General features: G+C 52.2%; 1 pseudogene; it reads left to right on the forward strand.

The window, feature by feature from the left end:
* Positions 1–3,386: 3,386 nt before the first annotated feature.
* On the forward strand, positions 3,387–4,334 carry LOC101283732 (neuropilin and tolloid-like protein 2; annotated as a pseudogene).
* Positions 4,335–6,000: the final 1,666 nt, after the last annotated feature.

Here is a 6,000-nt window from a genome sequence, read left to right on the forward strand (position 1 = left end):
TCAAGTGCCTACTTTCAAATGCCATCTTCTGCAATGGCAGGGCATGCAGGCTTTGATCTTCCTGCCCTGCCCTAGAAGTCACCATGCCTACCTGTTCCCTGGCAGAGGAACAAGGGGGCTGAGCCATGACCTCACCCTGGGCTCCTACCCCTCCTGTGGTGGGAGGGCAGTCTTTTGCCCTATATGAGCTGGGAGGCCAGTCTTGCTCTTGTTGAAATGGGGAGAAACTGGCTTCCTGAAAGAGTTGGCGGCGGGGTGGGGGGTGGGGTGGGGGACAACTTGGGCAGACAGGCTGCTTAGGGCACCCTGGCCCAGGCCCATGCCTTTGGACCAGGGGTCTGAGGGGCATGGCAGGCCTGGGCTCCCCTCTCCCCTGTGCCTTCCTGCTGGCAGCACTGAGGCCCGGAGGAATGCTTTACTAGCTGCAGAGATGAAAGCCTTGTGTGAACAGGCAGCAGAATGGGCCCTTCACGTGGCCGACAAGCCAGAATGGAGGGCGACAGGCATTCAGACAGGGTGGCTGGAGCTACCCACTCTCCACCTGCCCCCAGTTGGCCTCTTGAACCCCAGGATCTCTCTCTGGTTTGCTAGGCCAGGAGCTCTGAGCTGCTGCCTAGAGAAACCAAGTCACAGGCATGGAGGGTATCAGAGAGAGCCGGGCAAGGTCTGAGGCACGCCTTCTCCCCAGGCCTCCCCTGATCCTCCCCTTCTCTGCCATTGGCCAGCTGGCCTCAGCAGCTCTGACAGCATTTTCTCTGATGAATAAAAATGGAGACAAATTAATTCTCCTTTCATCCACACGGTCAGCTTGACAGACAATACCTTGAAAGCCCAGAGCTCAGGGAGGAAGAGTGGAAAGGAGTTCCTGGGGGGTTGGAGGATTGAGGACCAGTCACCCATGAATGCTCAGCCCCCAGTCCAATCCCACTCCCACCTACATCCATGTGGAGCTTCGCAGACAGAATCTCCTCCCTCTTTTGGTTTATCTACCACTTTCCATCTCATCTCAAGCTACACCTCCTCAGGAAGCCCTCCCTGATTGCCTCAATCCACAGAATATGCTCACATTCTCCTCAGGGGACCATAGTCAGTACCACTCAGCAGGCAATCATGCAATGGTCACTGCTGCATCCCCCCAACTGAAAGATGAGCTTGTGTGGTAGGGACCAGGGGTGCTGCTTTTCCCAACAGTCCTGCCAGCTCCATCACTCCTGCAAGAACCCATAGGAAATGCTGAGGAGACAGAGCAATCACACCAGGCCATCACCCTGAAGATGGTGGCCACCAACATCTGCCCAGCTGCACATGATCACACTTTACACCCTCTTCCCCAGCCTACCTCCTCCCTCTGACCTGCAATTCCAGACCACGCCAGTGAACAAGGTCCAGGATGCTAAGGTCTGCTCACCGGGAGTGGCAGCCAGGAGGAGTTCCTACCAGTCCCTAAATGCCTGGGCCAAAGCTCCAGATGACAAGCCCCAAGACAGTGATATCTTGCACAAGACATTTCTGTGGGGCCTGAGGAGCTGCAGAAAGCTGCTTATTGTAATTAGGCTCTGAGCGCCTCTGATTTCCCCTTGGCCCCAAGCAGCTCATTGAGCATCGGTGGAATGATCTTTTTGCAGGGTGGGTGGCCTCATCATCTCAGCCTTGTGACCCACTAGGTACCCCCATCCCACCCTTCCTGGGAGCCTGAGTTTGCTGAGTCTGGGGACCAGACTGCCATTCTGACTTTTTCCCCACCTCTAAAAAGGTCTATGAACAGGGCAGGAGGCCTGGGTTCTGCAGCTGACTCACTGGGCAAGTCTCTTTTCTTGCCAGGCCTTAGTTTTTCCATCTGCATATTGGAGAACACAAATCTTGCCCAGCCCTGAACCTGGGCCTCCTGTACAGAATGGTCTGAGGTACACCAGGACTGTTACCCTACCCCAAATACCTCCATTCTTGGCAAGAGCTTTGCCTTTGCCAGACCTCTGGGAGGAAGTGTGTAAGAAATTCCAACAGTCATAGCAGCACTATTCACAATAGGCAAAACATGGAAACAACCTAAATGTCCATCAACAGATGAACGGACAGATAAGATGTGGTACATATACACAATGGAATACTACTCAGCCATAAAAAAAATGAAATAATGCCATTTGCAGCAACATGGATGGAACTAGAGATTATCATACTAAGTGAAGTAAGTCAGAAAGAGAAGGACAAATACCATATGATATCACTTACATGTGAACTCTGAAATAGGGCACAGGGACTTCCCTGGTGGTCCACTGGTTGAGAATCCGTTTTGCAATTCAGGGGATGCCAGTTCGATCCCTAGTCGGGAAACTAAGATGCCACATGCTGCGGGGCAACTAAGCCCACATGCCACAACTAGAGAGCCTATGCACCGCAACAAAGAGCCCACGCGCTGCAACTAAGACCTGACATAGCCTATAAATAAGTAAATAAATAAATTAGTGTTATAATAAAATAAAATAAGGCACAAATGAACCTATCTACAAAACAGAAACAGACTCACAGACATAGAGAACAGACTTGTGGTTGCCAAGGGGAAGATGGGGAGGGAAGGACTAGGGAGTTTGGGATAAGCAGATGTAAACTATTATACATAGGATGGATAAACAACAAGGTCCTACTGTATGGCACAGGAAACTATATTCAATATTCTGTGATAGCAACTAGAGAAGCCCACATGTCGCAATGAAGATCCCGCATGCTGCAACTAAGACCCAATGCAGCCAAATAAATAAATATTTTAAAAAATATACATTCTGTGATAAAACAATGGAAAAGAATATTTAAAGAAAGAATGTCTATATGTATATAACTGAGTCACTTTGCTGTACAGCAGAGATTGGCACAATACTATAAATCAACTATACTTCAGTTTTAAAAAATTAAAAAAAAAAAGAAAAGAAAAAGAAACTCTGACCGGTCAGCAAAAATAAGTTTGTTCAAGAGAGGGAGTTCCTCATTATCAGAGAGGTGGGGCCACGGTTAGTGGCGAAGGCCTGGGGGTGTTCAAAAACCCAGGGCGGCAGCTGGAGCTGGCAGTCTCCTCGGCAACCTGCTCCCACACTCCAGGTCGGCAAACTGAGGTGGCAAGAGGGGAGAGGGCCTCACCCAAGGTCACAGCAGAGTAGGATGGGAACCTGGGGCTGGCCTGCAGGGTGTAGGGAGACACTAGAAGGGGGAGACGACACAAAGACCAGTGACCACAGGCATCTCCTTCCCTCTCCAGGACGGGGAGGGGCATCCTCCGGAGCTTCCCACTTCTCCTGTCCCCTTGTCCCTCCTCCATTCCACCATCCGGTTGCGGGGGAGGTGGTATCAGACAGCCAGATACAGATCGTTCCTAGGATCTCAGTGTCCCCACCTGAACTGGCTGTTGGATCACCAGGGACCCACAGGCCATCCTTTCCTCATGGAGGGTCCCTGCCCCAGTGTCCTCTTTCCCTGATACTCCTAACAAGCCACTCAAGAACCTGGCACTGGGCCCAAAAGACCCAAGATGGAATATTGGAATCAAGCACATTCCTGCAACCCAGTGTGGCATCTGGGTTCGAACCAGCAACAGAGGTCATTTTGCTTCACCAAATTATCCTGACTCATATCCACCAAACAAGGAATGCATCTACATTTTGGAAGCTGCTCCACGTCAAAGAATAGAGTTGACCTTTGATAAACATTATTATATAGAACCATCATTTGAATGTCGGTTTGATCACTTGGGAGTTCAAGATGGGCCATTTGGTTTCTCTCCACTTATATATAGATTGTTACTGTGGTGTGAAAAGCCCTCCATTAATTAGATCAACAGGGAGATTCATGTGGATTAAGTTTAGTTCTGATGAAGAACTTGAAGGACTGGGATTTTGAGCAAAATATTCGTTTATTCCAGATCCAGACTTTACTTACCGAGGTATTTTAAATCCCATCCCAGATTGCCAGTTTGAGCTGTCAGGAGCTGACAGAATAGTGTGTTCTACTCAGGTAGAACAAGAGGAAAAAACAAAACCCAGCCAAGCAGTTGACTGCATATGGACGATTAAAGCTACTCCAAAAGCTAAGTTGACGTGGAAAGCTGATCAAGGGACTTCCCTGGTGGCACAGTGGTTAAGAATCCGCCTGCAAATGCAGGGGACATGGGTTCGAGCCCTGGCCTGGGAAGATCCCACATGCCGTAGAGCAACTAAACCCGTGCGCCACAACTACTGAAGCCCACGCGCCTAGAGCCCGTGCTCCGCAACAAGAGAAGCCACCACAATGAGAAGCCCACGCACCACAAGGAAGAGTAGCCGCCACTTGCCACAACTAGAGAAAGCCCATGTACAGCAACAAAGACCCAATGCAGCCCAAAATAAGTAAATAAATAAATATATTAAAAAAAAAAAAAAAAAGAACCTGGCACTGATAGGTCCCCTGCCCAGTTCCCCTGTACCCATGATGGGCCTCTGGGAAATGTCATCTCCACCTCTACACAGTGACTCTTAAGTGTGTAGGAGGCTTTCAGGTCTCCACATGGTCTAACAGAGGTGGCCCTGAGAGTGTGACCCAAGACAACCCCCTTCCCTCTTCTCTCTCCAACTGTCCACCCTGACCCAGCTCTGGGGACATCCTGGCCTCAGATCTCCTTGCAAGCAGAAGGAAACTTACTCTTGGAGACCCTGAGGGCAGGAATGGTTGCTCCCATTTAATAGGTAAGCAGACTGAGGTCCTGGAGTGAAGGTCTTGTCATGGACACACATGCTACTGGTAAGGCAGAGCTGGCTTGTCAGCTGGACCCCCTGCCCTTGACCAGGGCCGTCCGTCCCTGCTACCCGTCCCGGTTGCACAGGCCCTCTTGAGTGGCCCTCAGAGCAGGCAGCTGGGCCTGGGGATGGGCAGGGAGTGCCTTGGGGAGGACGCCTGGGCTGGGGAGCAGGTGTGGTGGGGGGCAGCAGGTGCAGGATAATGGGGCCACCAAGGGAGGCCCAGGGAGCAGGTGCCACCGTGGGGGGTGAGGTTGTCATTGTTCACCCGGCTCTTGTGGGCCCCGAGCAGGAGGGGCATCTCTGTGAGCCCCTGGGCCACCTTGGCTCATGCTCAGAGGTTGTCCAGATGCCTGGGCTCAGGCACACAGCCAAGCCCCTCCCCTGGGTCCCAGCAACCCACCAGGTTGCCATGACAACCAGCACTTTCATCCTTGTCCCTTTGTCTGGTCATGGTCCAGCTTTTGTGACCAAGCCATAATTCAGGGGTGGAGAGAAAGGGGCCTTGCCTCCAGACACACTCAGCTGGGGTAGAGTTGTGAACCCGAGGCAGAGGGGACTGGAGGGCACGTTAAAGGAAACTGGAAAAGCTGGGTTTGCTGGCCATCAACCCCTGCAGCTTCCTCCCTTGGCTACTGACCACACTCTCATGGCTGAGTCTGTAGGCCTGGGAGTGACCAGGGCCCCAGGCTCTCCTGTCCCCTCCCTGTGCCTCATTTTCCCATCTATAAATGGACCACCCCTCTCCACTGATGCACCATGGCTGAACAATTTGATGACTTCCCTGTATAACTGAGGAAACCAAGGTACAGAGCCAAGCTGGGCCTTGGCCTGGATCACGCCACAGAGAGCAAGAGGAAGAGCCAGGCCTACTGGGGATCTAGGACCTCAAGCCATTAGGCCCCCACGCCAAACGACAAATCAAGCCCCACAGTCGTCCCTTCTCCTGACACCCCCATCGGGAGGAGCCTAGCCACCAGGATTGGACAGGGCTGGGAGCAGGCTGTGGCCGCCCTGGCCCCACCAGCTGTGTGACCGTGAGCAAGCCCTTTCTCCTCCTGGAGCCCCAGTCTGTAAAATCAAGGGGTGTTGAGAGTAATGGAGAGCCCTCCCACCCACAGCTGGGGTGAGAATGAAGCAAGGCGCACTCTGCACAAAGCAGGCTCCATGCCCACCCCACAAACATCACACATCCTCCACTCCCAGCACCACCTTGGCCTGCCCAGAGGACTTGGCATCCCCA

Source organism: Orcinus orca, chromosome 10 (genome assembly GCF_937001465.1).
Source record: "Orcinus orca chromosome 10, mOrcOrc1.1, whole genome shotgun sequence".
Classification (NCBI taxonomy): domain Eukaryota; kingdom Metazoa; phylum Chordata; class Mammalia; order Artiodactyla; family Delphinidae; genus Orcinus; species Orcinus orca.